A 17,620-nucleotide genomic window follows, 5' to 3' on the forward strand; every position below is an offset into this window, starting at 1 on the left:
CTCCTTGCCTTGCTTGGACACATCCAGAGTCACTACATGGGGGAGTGGGGTGCAACAAGCATGTCACAATTTGAAATCTCTCTGGCTGACTGTGATGGCCCTGACACATTTGTCATACCTCTCAACCTCAAGAGCAAGAAATCTGGACAAAGCCATACACAGAAGTGGGACAAAGGCCCAAAAATAAGGACAATTTTTAAATATTGCTCTAATAAACTTAGAAATATAATAGAATAGATCTTGCATTAGTATGAATTTTCTGAAGGGTATAAAATATGAAACTCAAATGTCTGTCATTTTCTAACTTCAGTCTTTAGTGATTTGTCACTAATTTGCCAAAAAACACAATTTTATGAAAAATGGACCAAAAATGTGATGCAAAAATATAAAATAGACACACAATACAGCTGCTACCTGTCAAAGAAGGGACACTTTAATATTAGTACTGCTACCTTGAGCAGCTGACAAAATAAAATAATCTACATGCAATTCAAGTAATCTATAACTTTGATTATTACAGTTATTTCTTAATTGTAAACCCTCCATGTTTTCTTCCAAAATTGCTATTTTGCGGAGGGATTATTAGGGGGAAGAGCAACATTTTGAGCCAAAAATTGGGGACAGTTGCGAGGTTGGCTATGCCTAATTCTATAAAGCAATTTATTTGCATGTACCTCTCAACCTGTTAATGCAGTAAATCTGAACAAGGCCAAATATATTGGGGGCACATATAAACAGTACTAAAAATTGCTCTTGTATAAATTGAGACAGTTGATAGAACAGCTCTTACTTGAACATGCATTTTTCTGAAGGTTATGAAGTCTGAAACTTATTATTTATTGACTTAATTCCTAAATGATTTGCCAGAAAACTACAAATTTTATGAAGAACAAACCAAAAATAAGAAGCAAAAATCTATTAATTCTTTGAAAATCTGGACAGTTGGGAGGTATAGTTCAGCTGGGCCTGTCTGAGTTTGCTGCCCTTCCCCCCTGACAAAATAATGGTTGAATGGAGCCTCTGCAGCCATTCCAATGAACCATTACTTGGCTATTTCACTCCATTTACCATAAACACTAATGTGCATACTACTTTACTTCTATGATGAGTTGGACTTCATTTGAAAGTTTTATTTTGTATTTTACAGCACAAACACTAAGTCATCTGTTAAACAAAGCAATGCAGTCTCACAATGAAAACTTAGCATTAAAACTTCTCTGCCCTTGAAACTCATATTCATTGAAACAGCATTGAAACCCACATTCAAAGAAAATACATTTTGCCAGTGGCAGATAAAGATTAATTTTGGGCTGTTTTCAAATCATAGGCCCCTTGCATATGAAACATACATGTGCTCTTTGATACACCTTCCTCATTGTACTAAAATTATATTCCTTGTACAATACAGTACACTTGTTAGAGGGTGTTTTAAATTTGTTTTGAACATTTTTCCAGTAAGCAATGAAACAAACCATATGCACCCATAATGGCAAAACTGCCCAGTTGAGAACATTTATCATAAAAGTCTACTCAGACTTCCACAGTCCACCATTATTAGTAAATATACACAATTCTACAGTCCACCATTATTAGTAAATATGCACAATTCCACAGTCCACCATTATTAGTAAATATGCACAATTCTACAGTCCACCATTATCAGTAAACATGCACAATTCTACAGTCCACCTTTATCAGTAAATATGCACAATTCTACAGTCCATTATCAGTAAATATGCACAATCTCTGAAGTAAGTCATCTAAATAATTCCACATTAAAGAAATCTGTAACTAATGAAGCGGTTGCTGCTAGCAATCACCTTTATATTTCATGGTTTCATCGAAAAATAAAGTGTCTGTTGCCCCTCAGGAATAAATTGCCTATATTTCATTAAAAAATGATAAGCTAGTAATAATATTGCAAGAGGAAATGGATGGCAAACTGATAACAGACTCATAGTTAGTATCTTCACCAAGGAGAACATTCTCAGAACGGCAGCATCCACACCTTGTGGGAGTAGAACCCACAGCCTTCTGCATCAAAAGCAAGTACACAACCTGTTGTGCTATAGTATTAACTAGGCAAAGCACTAAACTTCTATTCCCCTGCAGCTCTCAGCTCCTTGTAAAATCTACTCAATACTCAACTGCATCTCAACTTCGCAGCTCAAGAAAACTGGAAAAAGCCAAAATGTATTGGGGGGGAGTCAAAAGCCCAAAAACCAGGGACACATTAAACATTGCTTGTATAATCTTGGAAAGTTGCTAGAATAAAATGTTGTGTTGCCACCATACATTTTACTGCCAAGGTCCCTGAGCAAAAAGCAGTCAGAGTAACATACCACTACGCCACATCAGCTGCTTTGTAAAAGAGAGGAAGACTGAAACTTAAATGGCTATCATTTAGTGAATTCAGTTCTCACCATAGCTGTCAACCTCTTAGTACAAAACACCTGGACAAACCCAGTAATGAGGGAATACAGCCTTCAAACATATTCAGTGAATTCAGTTCTTGCCATAGCTGTCAACCTTAGCACAAAAACCTGGACGAAGCCAATAATGGGGGAATACAGTCCCAAACATAGGGACAAATTTAAAATATTCTTCTTATAAACTTAGAAAATTTCTAGAAAAAAAGGTTGTGCTACTATGTATTCTGAAGAACATGAAGTTTGAAATTCAAATGCCGGTCAATTTTACTGCTGACAGAACAAAAACAATTTTCAGCAGAGACCCAGGGATTAATACTGCAGACACATCTTTGTAAAATGACAGGGCACCAGAGCAAATCCACACAAACACAGGGAGGAGATGCAGACTCCACACAGAAGGCACCGCAACCAAGAATCAAACCAGAAAACCTATAGCTGTGAGGCAACAATACTACCACTGCACCATCAAATATACAAGGAATTAAACATTCAGAAACCTGAAGTCTGAAATTCAAATGCCTGTCAATTTTATTTAACATTTGTTAATCAGGACAGTCTGACTTGGAACAAAAAAAACAATTTTCAGCAGAGGCCCAGGAAGAAATAATGCAGACATGTCTTTGTAACATGGGAGGACACAAAAGCAAACCCACACAAACACAGGGAGAAGATACAGACCCCACAAAGAAGGAACCCCAGCCAAGAATCAAACCCGAGAACCTGCAGCTGTGAGGCAACAATGCTACCAGTGCACCATCAAATAAAAACAAACCCATACAAACACAGGGAGAATATAAAAGACCCCACAAAGAAGGAACCCCAGCCAAGAATCAAACTTGAGAACCTGTAGCTGTGAGGCAACAATGCTACCATTGCAACATCAAATAAAAGCAAACCCACACAGACACAGGGAGAAGATAACAGACCCCACAAAGAAGGAACCCCAGCCAAGAATCAAACCTGAGAACCTGCAGCTGTGAGGCAACAATGCTACAAGTGCACCATCAAATAAAAGCAAACCCACACAAACACAGGGAGAAGATAACAGACCCCACAAAGAAGGAACCCCAGCCAAGAATCAAACCCGAGAACCTGCAGCTGTGAGGCAACAATGCTACCAGTGCACCATCAAATAAAAACAAACCCACACAAACACAGGGAGAAGATAACAGACCCCACAAAGAAGGAATCCCAGCCAAGAATCAAACCTGAGAACCTGCAGCTGTGAGGCAACAATGCTACCAGTGCACCATCAAATAAAAGCAAACCCACACAAACACAGGGAGAAGATAACAGACCCCACAAAGAAGGAACCCCAGCCAAGAATCAAACCTGAGAACCTGCAGCTGTGAGGCAACAATGCTACTACTACACCATCAAATAACAAGCATTGCAACATTTACAAACCACAGATATTATGAGGAACAGATCAGATCAAATATGAGGCAAAAATCTGCAATTTCTTACAAATGGTGGTGGGTAGGGTACTCAAGTCTTTAACACCTGCATACAGGGTACAGGGTTCAAGCCTGAGGTATTCCCTACCACACCACCATGAGCACCTGGGGCATTTTCACACACACACACACACACACACACACACACACACACACACACACACACACACACACACACACACACACACACACTAAACAGCACCATAACTTCAAACAGTAAATAAAAGCAGCAAGTACCATACATTGTAAAAGTAAAAAGCACCATACACTTACCTGTCCGTTCTCCATAATATCCAGCTAACGTACATCCTGCCCGTGCAATACTTCAAAGACCCGCGAGATCCCTGAAATCAAAACTCCTTCCCGACGAGACTGTTCTGTATTCCCGACTGTTGCTGTTGCAGTCCGGCCCAGACACATTATCCCAGCGAGTCTGTGCACTTTAAAAGTGCACAGACGTCTCCTTGTGTTTCCCTATGGGGACTGCCGGACTGCCTGGAGCATGCGCATAGACACGCAGTAGTCGGGACTACTAAGCATGCGCGAAGTCCGCGAAATTTTAAAAAGATTTTTTTTCTATTTTTATTTCTTTTTGTTTTGAGGGGGCTGCAGTCGCGCAGTAGTCGGGACTACTGCGCATGCGCGAAGTCTGCGAAATTTAAAAAATATTTTTTTTTCTATTTTTATTACTTTTTGTTTTGAGGGGGCTGCAGTCTGGCAGTCCAATAGCATGGGCCACCCCTGTAATTCACAGGAATCTTAACAGCAGTATTAGAGGAGGTATGACCAGATTCACTTAGGAAACACGTTTTTTAAACCAAAGAAGAGATGCACATCAATAATTACCTAGTTTTTCTGTCACCAGTTACATTTAAGCATAGACAGCTCACCAGAAAGTAGCTACAATCAAATGGACAGCCATATTTCTGCAGTTATTCACCACTATAAAGACTATCACCTTGCCCATGATATACAAGAGAAGCGGTTGTAGAGATAGTTATGTATCCCAGAGACAACCCCATCTATGGAACAGGCTATTCATCCATGTGAAGGAGAATTCCTCCCTAATATGAAAATATGACTTTTCTAACTACCGTCCTACAGCTCTCCTATCTCCCCTAGCAAACATAATGGAGAAATGCATCCATAAACAGCTACTTAACCACCTACTCCAAAATAACTTACTTACCAACTGTCAACATGGATTCAGACCTTTCCATGGTACCACCACTGCCCTTCTATCCTTCACAGATTGCATTAACAAAAACTGTAACAACAATACACTTTCCTCTGCAGTCTTTATTGATTTATCTAAAGCTTTCGATATGGTCAATCACCAGCTCCTTATAAATATACTGAAATCCCTTTCTCTTGAACCTCTAGCAATTAATTGGTTTAAATCTTACTTAGACAATAGACAACAGGCTGTACTATGGGACAATAAACTATCTAACTGCCTTTCCATTTCCCTTGGTGTTCCTCCGGGCTCCATATTAGGCCCACTCCTATTTTCCATCTTTATCAATGACCTTCACTCTTCAGTTCCTCACATCACCTGCATTCAATACGCAGACGACTCTACAATAATCTGTTCAGCCACTTCTCCAACTGAACTACAGTCCCTTACCCAAAATGCATTCAATACTGTAGAACAATGTTTTTTAAACCGCTACCTCCTCCTAAACCCCCCAAAAACTAAACTTGTACTGTTCATTCCAACCCGAAAGTCCACCCTAATAAATTTCTCTCACATCTAATAATGGCACTCTCATATCTCCTGAACCAACCACCAAACTTCTAGGCAAAACAATAGATAGCAACCTTAACTTCGATACTCCTATAAATGGCATAGTAAAAACAATCAACAAAAAATTAGGGTCCCTCTATAGAATCAAACCCTTTCTTACTCCAGTAGCCAGGACCGCTAAAGCAAGAACTTACTTAATCTTCACTCTACTCTATGCTTCACCTAGCTATACTAACCTTTCTAAGAACAACCTAAATAAATTGGCAATCTCCTATAATAATGTCAAAAGGTTTTAATACTCTTAACATATACTGGAAGAATCACGCAGATAAAAATAAGCAAAAAGGTTTATTTTACATGCATGGAGACATGCTACAAAGTACATGGTATGTCAGCAGTCTAACTTCTGTACACTTCACATGGGTTTTTATACCCTTCTCTGCACGTACACAGTAGCTGGTTACTAGACAAGGAATTTCAGTCAAGGCTATAAATTCACATACTGGAGCCTTAGATGGTCAGAGGTCAGTCACAAGATAAGCTTGTGCCTGGACCAAGGTAACATCTGTGCATTCCTCTTTGGTCAGCAAATTCTTTACAAGAAAAACAGCTTATTTTAACTTGCTTCTTTGCTTGCAATGCAATTTCACATTTTAACCCTTACTATACATGATACAAAGATGTTGAACACAAAGATTCTTACTACATTTCCCCCCTTACAACACTTTGTATCATAAGTAATACATTTTATTCATACAGTTTTTCGCATGACTCGTGTTCTGTATATTCAGAATAATAAGCTTTAGTTGCATTGGCAGACAATACACTTGATATTATCATTCGGATGCAAGGAATGCAACAACAACCCAACAATAGGAATATAATAGCACCAACACATATAGCAATTAAGACATTCATAAGTACTGTTCCCCAATTTCCAAACCAATTTTGGAAAAAGTCAGTTAATGGATTCTGTCCTGGTTTTGTAAGTTCAGAAACTTGTTGTAGGATCTCCAGATGGCTGTTAATGTCATATTCGTTGTTTGGAATGAACGGACAACACTCGCAAGTACCTCCTTTCGCCGCTAGGGGGAAGTCTAGCGCCATACGATTCTGCAATACTACAGTCCTCATTGCAGTTAACTCATCCATCATCGATTCTAGCGCAGAAAAAGTTGCATTGCTCAGGGTTTTTAACAGTTTTCTGAGCTCCCAAATGGATTTTACTGTCCCATACGCTGGAAAAATACCAGCCCAGGAAATAACATCATCGCCCAAGTCCATGTGTGATAGCCCCTTGCTGCTACTATGGGCCAAATCGTGTTGATAGATCCAGGATGCATCAACGTTACCTACGGGATTAACAGGTTTATTAACAGCACGTACATTTCGTATTTTACCTTGGGGAAGAGAAAATGTATGTCTTATAGCTGGTGCCAAATAACCCAAAAAGCAACTGCCTGACCAATTCCTTGGTTACCATTTGTATGCTTTTCTACCACAGATAAAATAACAATCATTTACTTTGAGTGTAATATTGACTGGAACAGAGTGATTTCCTTTATCTTGCAGCCCTTTAAACAAAAGATCATACACAGATAACATTTTTTCAAAGAAACTTGTGTCATTAACAAGCCCTGTACTATTAACAAGCACTCTTATAGGCTTGAAACTCATTGCACAGTGCCCATCTATTGTACAGTTATGAATTATTGTTACATTACACTGACTCCATTCAACCTTACAGTTCCATTCTGGCGACCCATGAGGGGTAATGCTATTTTGTCCTTTAAGGCTACATTTGAAGTTTCAAATAGTAAATTAGTCCATGTATCATTTACCCCCAAAGGGACTGTACCTAACATTAGACCACCATATACAGTAGGGATAGCCATGCATATCCAACAATTTGAAACATTAAAAGATAGAGCATATGCATCATCTCTCTTTACTTGGCTAGTCTTGTTTGAAAATAAAAACGGCCAAAACAGAAAAGTAACACTCACACTTATTAGTAACAAAATTATTTTGGAATGCTTTTGTGGGAAGGGCTGCTCCCTTCCAGTATTTCTCTGCAGTGCTACGATAGTCAGATATTCATACAAAACAAGATTACTACTAATCAGTGTTCCTCAGGGGAACTCAAGTTTTGTCCAGTTCAAACTGTTTTACCAGTTTACAGTGTGTCAGATGGATCCATGATGTTCGTTCTTTGATTCGGATTGCTGTAGGTGTTGCGATCAAAACCTGGTATGGACCTTCCCACTTAGGCGAGGCCCAGGTTTTCCTCTTGACAATTTTAATCCAAACCCAGTTCCCGGGTTTCACTTCCAGGATCCTGTTGTTCTTCTGATCTGAAAAGCAATCATTCGTTAAAGAGGTGTTAGTCCTGGTCAGCAATTTCCTCATGTAATCTGCTATCTCTTCACCCCCCCCTCACGTTCTGCAGGCAAAAGATTTTGCCACTGCGGGACGTAATAAGGTCTCCCGTATAATAGTTCAAATGGTGTGATCCCTTTTGAGGTGGGAGTGGTACGCATGGACAGGAGTGCCAGAAGTAAGCAGTTTATCCAAGACTGATGTGTCTCGCCATGAGTTTACGTAACTTGCCTTTGAGAATGCCATTATGGCGTTCAACCAACCCTGCTGACTGTGGGTGGTAGGCACAATAGTGTTTTAACTCGATCTGAAAAACGGCGGCCAGCTTTTGAATAACTTGGTTTACGAATTGTGTGCCATTATCAGAATAGATGCATGTAGGTAGCCCAAAATGAGGGATAATGTTATTTGTAAGGGCCTTGGCTACCGACAGTGCATCTGGGTGTGCTACCGGAAAAGCTTCAACCCATTTTGTAAAAGCGTCAATAATGACTAACACAAATCGCTTCTGTTGAACAGGAGATAGTTCAATAAAATCCATGCAGATTGTGTGAAATGGATACGGAGGCAGTGGAAAAGCTGCTGGGGTGATCCGCACCCCACCACCATGGTATCGTGCACAAAGCAGGCACGATAAACAAAATTGTTTAGCGTATGCTATAAAGCCCTTGGTCCAGAAAATTTGCTGGATCATTTGAACCATAGCAGCAGGGCCCAGATGAGATGGGCCATGCGTCACTAATGAGGCATACCTAAAAAGGTTTGTTGGTAAGACATACTTATCATTTGGACCTAAAAAAACTCCCTGCTTTTGAATAGCCCCATATTTAACCCATCGCTGTTTTTCCTGAACGGTACTAAGTTCCTGCATTACCTGTAAAGTTTGTAGATCAAATTTATCTGTAGGGTGAAGTTCCTTCTGTGTGGTCTCGAGTGCAAAGGTAGAGGTTAAGGCTACACTTTTTGCAGCTTTGTTAGTCAGTGCATTTCCAAGTAGTACTGGATCCTTGGCATTCATGTGCGCTGCGCACTTGCAGATGGCCAGTCCCCATGGCAGTTGGACAGCTTGTAAGAGGCTAAGGATTAAATCCTTGTGGGTTATTTCCTTTCCTGAGGCCGTAACCATTCCCCTATTTTTCCATTGCTGTGCAAAGACATGGACCATGGAAAAAGCATACTGACTATCTGTGTAGATAGTAACTGCCTTATCCTTGGAAATGGTGCATGCTCTGGACAAAGCAATCAATTTGGCCGCTTGTGCGGACAGGTTCCTGGGGAGGGGTCTTGCCTCTAGTACCGTAGTCTCAGTTGTGACTGCATAACCCACTTGTGTAATGCCTGCCTCATTTTTACATGCTGACCCATCTACAAACAGGGTCCAATCTGAATTTGCCAAAGGTTGGTCCTTAAGGTCTGGTCTTGGTAAGACATTAGAGTGTATCAAATCTAAACACATGTGAGGGGCACCATCATCAGCTGTAGGGAACAGCGTGGCTGGATTAAGAGTGGTGCATCGCTCAATGGTCATGTGTGGTTGTGATAGTAACGTTGTCATGCAGGATAAGTGTCTGCTAGGAGAGAGAAAGGTAACTTTATCCTGTAGTAGTATTACCGCGACAGAGTGCGGTACTCGTAAGGTAAGGTCATGAAACAAAACTAGGGTCGCAGACGCTTGCACAGCCTGTGCGGCTGCGACTACTGCTTGTACACAGTGTGGCAAAGATCGTGCCACTGTGTCCAATTTACTAGAATAAAAATCTAATGGTCTCAACTTATCTCCATAGGTTTGCAACTGAACCGATGTCATAAAGCCCTGCTTACAATCTACTGTCTGAACAAAGGGTTTTGTATAGTCAGGGAAGCTAAGTGTTGCAGATCCTGCTATCAACTGCTTTACCCTAGTAAATGCCTGTATTGCCTTATCCGTCCATTGCAGCGCGTCATGTGCTGCCATGGGAAGTGTGAAAATAAGTTCCGAAAGTGGACTTACTTCCTCTGCATAGTTGGGAATCCAACTACGACAAAAATTTGTTATTTCTAAAAATGACATCATTTCTCTTGTTTGTGCTGGGCATTGGTGCCTGTAAAATGGCTTCTTTTCTACAGTTATCTCATGTTCCCATCCTGCACATTCCCTTTTACCTTCTTTATTCACATCCTCAAAATCATCCTCATTCTGTATTACTGACTCTTGCCAGTCGACCTCAGCACCTGGGTCCGGTTCGTCCGTGCTGCCATCATATAGTCATGCTGAACTATGATCTGGAGCAGCAGCGGATTTCCTGGGATTCCGGCAATCTCTTGCGAAATGCCCCTTCTTACTGCATTTAAAACATTCCCCCCTCTTTTGTCTGCCTTCGTAATCTTCAAAATGTCCTACATTCCCTCTCCCTCTGCCTCTACCCCGTCCCCTTCCTCTACCTCTGTTGGACAGAGCTTATATTAACATAAGTGTTCCATCCGCGCTCACCGTAAAGGTTTGAGCCTGTTTTCTTTTCTTTTTCCTCAAGATATTTTTCTACATGTAAGGGGATATGAGTCTGTGGACAGGGTATGTACTTTAGCTTCTTTTTGTTTTTACTCTGATTTGTCTATACTACGGTTACGTAGTTCCAGAGTCTCCTCTGCTTGTTTTTTGTAAAACTACGGAGGGTATTTTTCCCTGCTTCTCTGCCCCTGTAAAACTATGGAGGACACCTTTTTTTGATTTTCTGCTTCTTTTTCCTGATAATGGGGTGGACCGACCATTTCTTTAGGGACTTCTGGATACAAGGGTGGGGCTGTCGGTATACGACAGACAACAGATGTCTTGTCATCTTCTTTATGGACAAAAAATGCACCTTTTGCACTCGAGCCATCACTTTTCTTATTCGAAAATTGTTCCCTATGTCTCTTATTAGCTTCTTTTAACCATTTCTGTGCTTGAGGGAATCCCACCTTTACTTGATTTTTAACTTTGCCTCCCAAGGCCCCTACGCAGATCTCTCACCAAATTTTGACATTCTGATCTATTTAAGTTACCACTAAATCCATAATTTGTCTTTCATTTTTTATGTATTGTAAGTTTCTTTTTTTTTTTTTGGATGTAATTTAAACATATATTCCTCATCTTCAGTCCTTTTATTTAAGCAGCCCTTACTAGCACAACAACTGCTTCCTATTCCCATTTTTCTTATTTAAAAGAAAAACTGTTTCCTTTTCCTGAGATCACTACCGGTCTTTTGTAAAATTTAAACAAAAGAAATTCCTTTATGACTAGTCCCTTAAAAAAAAGTACTTTTATAAATGTAAAAGCTTACCTTACTGCGGATCTTCCGCCGTTAAATCACCGTCCACGGATCGAATCTAAGAGTGACTGGCCTCTACTTACGGCATCTTTGTCGGAGGTCTTTCCGTTCAAGGGAGCCCGAGATTCGTTCTCCCCTCCTGTACAGGTTTTTCAGTCCCTCTTATGCGATTCGTACCGTGAAGAGGTGGCCCAACATTCTTGGGCGCCAGAAATGTCAAAAGATTTGAATACTCTTAACATATACTGGAAGAATCACGCAGATAAAAATAAGCAAAAAGGTTTATTTTACATGCATGGAGACATGCTACAAAGTACATGGTATGTCAGCAGTCTAATTTCTGTACACTTCACATGGGTTTTTATACCCTTCTCTGCACGTACACAGTAGCTGGTTACTAGACAAGGAATTTCAGTCAAGGCTATAAATTCACATACTGGAGCCTTAGATGGTCAGAGGTCAGTCACAAGATAAGCTTGTGCCTGGACCAAGGTAACATCTGTGCATTCCTCTTTGGTCAGTAAATTCTTTACAAGAAAAACAACTTATTTTAACTTGCTTCTTTGCTTGCAATGCAATTTCACATTTTAACCCTTACTATACATGATACAAAGATGTTGAACACAAAGATTCTTACTACAAATAATATTGCCAGATTTGCTACTGCCTCTCCTTTTAGAACCCATCACTGTCTTAATCTAAAGCAACTCGGATGGCTTGAATTTCCAAGCCAAGTTCATTTTCACCAGCTTACTATAGCCCATAAAACCCTTTACCAACCCACCAACACTCCAATACTCACTAGCATTATTACCCCTTACAACAATCTTAAGAATGTACGCTCCTCAAACAAAATACTTATCAATACTTGCAAAACCAACAACTTGTCAGGAGACTCCCTCTTCTCTAATGTTGTTGGAAGGCACTGGAATCTTTTACCCACTGAACTCGTTTCTCTGTCTTCATTAACTCTTTTTAAACAGAAGCTAAAACTATTCCTCCATACCCACTGGTTATGCCCTTGTACTAACTCTGACTAACTTTCCTCCCTTACACTAATAAATACTCCTCACCTTTATAGACTTACCCTTAAGAAACCAAAGACTATGTCATGACAATTAAAATATATGTATCTATGTATATAGTAACATCTCTTGTATATTTACCTATTACTATTTGAGTTACGCTTATGACGAGTACTGTACTTTATATTACCAACAGCTGTTTAAGTTTGACTGTTGCAATTTTTTATATTGTATATTGTATCTGTCTTGGAGCTTATCTTCCCATATTTTTTGCATCTATCTTGGAGCTTTTCTCCCTGGGCCTCTACTGAAAATGGACATGTATCCAGTTAGACTAGCCCGGTCAACAAATGTAAAATAAAATAAATAAATAAAAAATACAGTTCAAGTGCAACTTGGACTACTAGATGGGAAACTGGAGATTCATCCCTGGGTTTGGCATCTATGTATCTGATGAAAACAGGTAGCCAGTAAATGGTTTATCTCCCAGGCCCATGCTCACACGTATCAAGGATATCATTACCTATCAGAGATTTGGGATACATGGATAGGCTTACAAAGGCCCTTGTAGTTAGTCTAGTAAACACCTATGAACAGCAAAGATGTATATGTAATGGATAGAAAAATTCCACAACACAGGTACTGTGAAGATGGGTTATAGTTGAGGTGCCATACAAAGAATAAGGTGGAGCAATGACACAGCTAAGGGCACATCTGTATCAAAGTACAGATGAGACAGCTAATACACTCACAACAAATACAAATATGAGTCGGTCATTGTCTATGTTGGTGTGAACGACCTGAGATGCACCTCCCTGGACTACATGAAAAGAGACATGGAATAGCTCTCTGATCTTGTAGCCCAGGCATGTATGACCCTAGCCCTGAGTAGCAGTCTGCCATTGCCCAGAATGATACCGCAGTACAAGGACAAAATGATTGACTTCAATTAGCTAAGCTTCTGGTGTCATTCTAAAGGGATTCAGTGTCTGTCTGCCTGGGACGACATGGTCGACAGACCACAATGCTTGGAAAGAGATGGCGTGCACCTGTTGCCTCTCAGATTTGGGATAATTGCTAAGGCTCTTGCCGGCCCTATAGTGCCTTTTTTTAGGCAAGGTTCAAATGACAAATTCACCACCGTAACAGAAACAGGCAAGCAAAAACTGAGGGTAATGTTACTCAATGGTAGAAGTCTAAATCTCAATATGTACTCACTCAAGGCACTTCTTAAAATGGAGAACACCAATATCTGTGCAGTGACTGAGATCTGGTTCAAGACTCCAGAGAGCACACCTGCACTACCAGGGTATAACTCATACCACACTTTTCGGCCGTGTAACCTGGACCGGAACACCAAAGGTGGGAGGTGTGCCCATATTCATATCCACACCCTCAAGGCTAGTTGCTCAGCATAATGCATCCAAGGTTATCCAAGTGCAACTAACTCTGGCAAAACTGCAATCCAAATTGTAGCTTGCTACAGACACCCCATCATGCCCCAGGATTCCTACCCCTCTTTTCTTGATATACTGGAAAACATTAAGGTTCAACCAAACACACTAATAATGGGCAATTTCAACTACCCCACCATTAACTGGGAAAACTATTCATGTACCAACTCCTTTGCTCAACGCTTTCTGGAATTCATAAATTCCAATGACCTGGATCAACTCATCCACACCCCCACCAGGGGCAACAATATTCTAGACCTAGTCATTACCAACATGAGTGACCGGTGTTCCACATCTGAAGTCAACTCCTCGTTGGTCCGATCTGACCATAAACTAATCATCCTAGATATACACGTCCCACACCCCCCCCCCCACCCATTAAGAAAACCACAGTAAAAATTTCTCCAAAGCCAACTTCATGCTTCTTAAGACAGAAGTGGTGAACTTCATGACACCCATGCTGATAGCAATACAGTTACGACTGCTGAATCCTACACAAATGCACTCTATAACCACTTACATGAGTGCATGGATCGTGCTATCCCGAACAGAACTAAGATGCTATCCTCCAAAAAAAGGAAGCCAAACTGGTGGTCCCCTGCCATAAACAAACTCTACAACAGAAGGAAGAAACTGTTGGAAAAGAGAGTAAAATCCCATGAGTGGAGGAGCTCCCTGGTCAGCCTCAGTAAAAAGCTGAGATCCCTTATTTGTTTGCATTAAAAAACTGAATAAATGGAACATTTTTCCAGGACAACAAGTCATTGGTGTAAGCCTTTTATTATATATATATATATATATATATATATATATATATATATATATATATATATATAGTGTGTGTGTGTGTGTGTGTGTGTGTGTAACACACACTGGTACTATTCTTAAAAGAGTATTTGGACAGGAGATTGGAAAAGAAGTTTGTGAAAGTCCATGGCACATTCCCCTAAATGTACCTACATTGTCGTATAAATGATGTATGTATATTTATTGGGACTGCTACTGTTTGTATACCTAGAAAGGATTTTATTTTTGAATATCTTAAGATATACTGCTAATAATATATTTGGCTTTATGTAATAGATGCATCTCCTTTTACATGAGGGGGGAACTGAAAATTAAATAAATGCATTTATGATCACAGCTATGCATTTAAAAACAATGAAAATAATGCCCTTTTCAAATATGCTAAGGTGTGTAATAATTTTACAATATTAATTTTTATGTGTTGGGTGATGTTTTGTAGGTAGAGGTGGTAATTTAGAAGCACTGTTGGAAATTTAATGCTGCAGTTGAAATTAGATTCCAGTGAGTCACCCAGTGTTAATAAAGCAGCAAACATTGAGTGTTTTAAAGCTTAAATCTAAAATGTTATGAATTTTAGAAGTGTAAAATTTTTAAGTAGATATACTTTTTATTGTCTGAAGTGTTGAGAAATCAGTAGTTTGAATTGTTAATGGGTTTATTCTGTTATTTTGATGGTCTATTATTAAAGTGGATGAATGGGCTCAAAGTGTAGTATAGTAGTGTACAGCTGTTGTTTATTTATTTATTTACTTTTTTTATTCTCTGAGGGTGTAGAGTCCCAAACTTAAAGAGTAGTCCTTCCTCTTTATGGCAGTTACTGGAGAGAGGGAAAAATGTGTGTGCATGTATGTATATTTTTTTAAGAAACTGTTTTCATGGGACATAATAAAGAGGTGCAACACACGTCCATGTGGGTTATTTCTGATGTTTTTTGAGGTGTTTCAAAAATCCAAGTTATAACTTCTTTTTTTCTGGTCTATGTAATATTTTGGGTAGGGGTGTCTAAGATAGTATACAACTTTTTCACTTTGACAGTTGCACCCCTCTAGGTCAAAATACCAAAAATTATTAGATTGCAGATTAAAATCATTAACGTTATTTGTCAAGGACATCCGTTAATATACAGTGCAAATTTAACATCGATGAGGTAAGTAAATACTTTGGGAAGAAATAGTCAGGGGATTGTTATGGCTAGGCTTGTATAGGCCCTAGGGCCGATAGCCTAGTACCAACCTATGAACCTATAAGATCCTCCAAAGCTAGCTATGAAAACAAAACTGCCACTGATTCTAAGGACACCCACAAAGCATTCTATAGCTATGTCAAGAATCTCAATGGCAACACCCAGATCTGCTCTGAGTTACAGTACAACGGCCCAAAAATTACAGAACCAACTAATATTGCCAACATCCTGGCAGACAGGTTCAGTGCTAACTTTACCCCCCTCTCACCCACTAAAGGGCCCATATCTCTACAAAAGAAATGCAGAGTCCCTGTAATCACAACTACGCAGGTAAATGCTGCACTCTAAAGCCAAAAACACAGCATCCATGGGACCGGACAACATCCCAGCCTGTGTTTTACACAAACTTCAGAATGAACTGGGCCCCCACCTAAGCACCATGTTCAATCATAGCCTCATATCGGGCTTTCTGCCCACTGACTGGCACACAGCAACTGTTATGCCACTCCACAAATGGGGAGCCACCACTGATCCCAGGCACTATTGGCCTATTAGCCTGACGAGCCTGGTCTGCAAGGCCATGGAACGTATCATCATGGAGCTCATAAACAAAGTCATTGGTAACCTCCAAACTCTATACCCCACTCAGTTCGGGCTTGTGAAAGGCAGATCATGCCTCCTGAACCTGATAAATTACTTTGAGGCAGTCACCAAAGCCGTAGATGAGGGTAAGGTGGTTCATACAGCCAATCTTGTCCTCGTCAACGCTTTCAACACCATCCCTCATTTGGGAATTATAGATAAACTCACTAAACTATGTATAAATCCCTACATCCCAGGATGGGTTACCAACTGCTCACTGACAAAACTCACACTGTAAAAGTTGCAAACTCCAAATCTGACTTCAAACCAGTGACAAGTGGAGTACCACAGGGTTCAGTCCTGGGACCTCTCCTGTTTGGTATCTACTTCTCTGAAGTACAGGCTAATATAGAAGGCCTCTGGCTAACTAAGTTTGCAGACAAATGCAAAATAGGAGCCACTGTAGAGTCCCCTAATGATGTGGACATCCTACAGAAGGGCCTCACTGAGACAGATGCCTGGTGTCAGAGCCATGGCCTCAAGCTCAATGCCAAAAAGTGCACTGTCATCCCCTTTGGTAAAAACTCTGTGCCCATGAACTACTACATAGGCAGCAGTCTACTTAACACCAAACGTGGGATAAGAGACCTTGGGATCCAGGTGGACAGTAGTCTCTCCTTTGATAATCACATCGCCACAGTAGTCAGGAAATCCTTCTACATGGCACACCTCATCACAAAAGGGTTCTCATCCAGGAAAAAAGAGGTCATTGTTCCCCTCTACTCGACATTCATTAGACCCATTATAGAGTACAACGGTCCTTTTGGAATGTACCTCATAAGACATCTGCAGCAGCTGGAAAGGCCTCTGAAGTACCTCACAAAGAGGGTTACTGGACTCAAACAGATGCTCTACACTGACAGTCTGAAAAAACTCCAGCTTTACTCCATAGCATATCGCCTACTCCGAGGTGATCTCTGCCTAACATATAAAGCTATGTCAAACCCAGAGCTGTTGGACATGCTACACCTAAAGAAATCCCAATCCCTCCACGCAACATGCTGTAGGGGCCTAAACATTGTCACCACAATAAACAGGACATGCTGGAGGGATTAATTCCTATCCCAGAAACGTCCCATACTCTGGAACAAGCTACCCGTCTATGTCAAGCAAAGTTCCTCATTAGCACTCTTCAAGAAAAATCTTGATGAGTGGATGGGCAATAGGAAATACACCCCGGGGATCACTTTTGTGGCTCTGCTCGACA

At 40.3% G+C, this 17,620-nt stretch overlaps 1 protein-coding gene across 2 annotated transcripts in view; it reads right to left on the reverse strand.

Annotated features, from left to right (window-relative positions):
• Positions 1-17,620, reverse strand: part of LOC122816772 (tetratricopeptide repeat protein 30A) — a 2,782,581-nt gene that overhangs the window by 2,340,858 nt on the left and 424,103 nt on the right. The window lies entirely within an intron of this gene.

Source organism: Protopterus annectens, chromosome 12.part0, assembly GCF_019279795.1.
Source record: "Protopterus annectens isolate FY-2018-M chromosome 12.part0, PAN1.0, whole genome shotgun sequence".
NCBI classification, from domain to species: domain Eukaryota; kingdom Metazoa; phylum Chordata; order Ceratodontiformes; family Protopteridae; genus Protopterus; species Protopterus annectens.